At 45.1% G+C, this 843-nt stretch overlaps 1 non-coding gene across 1 annotated transcript; it reads right to left on the minus strand.

The window, feature by feature from the left end:
* Window positions 1-284: 284 nt before the first annotated feature.
* TRNAG-CCC (transfer RNA glycine (anticodon CCC)) lies at window positions 285-355 on the minus strand. The gene has a single exon. It is a non-coding gene; the product is annotated as a tRNA-Gly (tRNA).
* Between the last annotated feature and the right edge of the window lie 488 nt (window positions 356-843).

Consider the following 843-nt stretch of genomic DNA (forward strand, 5'->3'; position numbering starts at 1 on the left):
CCAGATCTAGCCAAGCACGTAAAGAAGCTAGAGAAAGTGCAAAGGTTTGCAATAAGACTAGTCCCAGAGCTAAGGAGTCCTACGAGGAGAGGTTAAGGGAAATCGACCTGACGACACTGTAGGACAGGAGAGATTGGGTAAGTAAGTAAGTAAGTTTATTCAGGTATACACAAATACAGTTACATAGAATTATCATACATAGCAGCATATGTGTAGAGAACCTAGGATAACCCAAAAAAGTCAGACAGAGTGACTTATTTCCATTGGGGTCCTTTAAAACTTAGTGCGCCGCCCGGGAATCGAACCCGGGTCGCAAGAATGGGAATCTTGCATGATACCACTACACCAGCGGCGCATGAGGACATGATAACGCATGAGGACATGATAACGACATATAAAATACTGAGAAGAATTGACAAGGTGGACAGAGACAGAATGTTCCAGAGATGGGACACAGCAACAAGGGGACACAGTTGGAAATTGAAGCCACAGATAAATCACAGGGATGTTAGGAAGTATTTCTTCAATCACAGAATGGTCAGGAAGTGGAATAGTTTGGGAAGCGATGTAGTGGAGGCAGGATCCATACATAACTTTAAGCAGAGGTATGATAGAGCTCATGGTACGGGGAGAGTGACCCAGTAGAGGCCAATGAAGAGGCGGAACCAGGAGCTATGAATCGACCCCTGCAACCACAACTAGGTGAGTACACACAGCAGAGGAGAGGTTTGTACAGAAAGGGCAGCAGAAATAATAAGGCCAGAACGAGCCCTTGGTTCACCCAGAGCTATAAAGAGACCAAAACTAAATACGCTAGGAAGTGGAAGAAGTATAGGTGGCAAA

Source organism: Cherax quadricarinatus, chromosome 14 (genome assembly GCF_038502225.1).
Source record: "Cherax quadricarinatus isolate ZL_2023a chromosome 14, ASM3850222v1, whole genome shotgun sequence".
NCBI lineage: Eukaryota > Metazoa > Arthropoda > Malacostraca > Decapoda > Parastacidae > Cherax > Cherax quadricarinatus.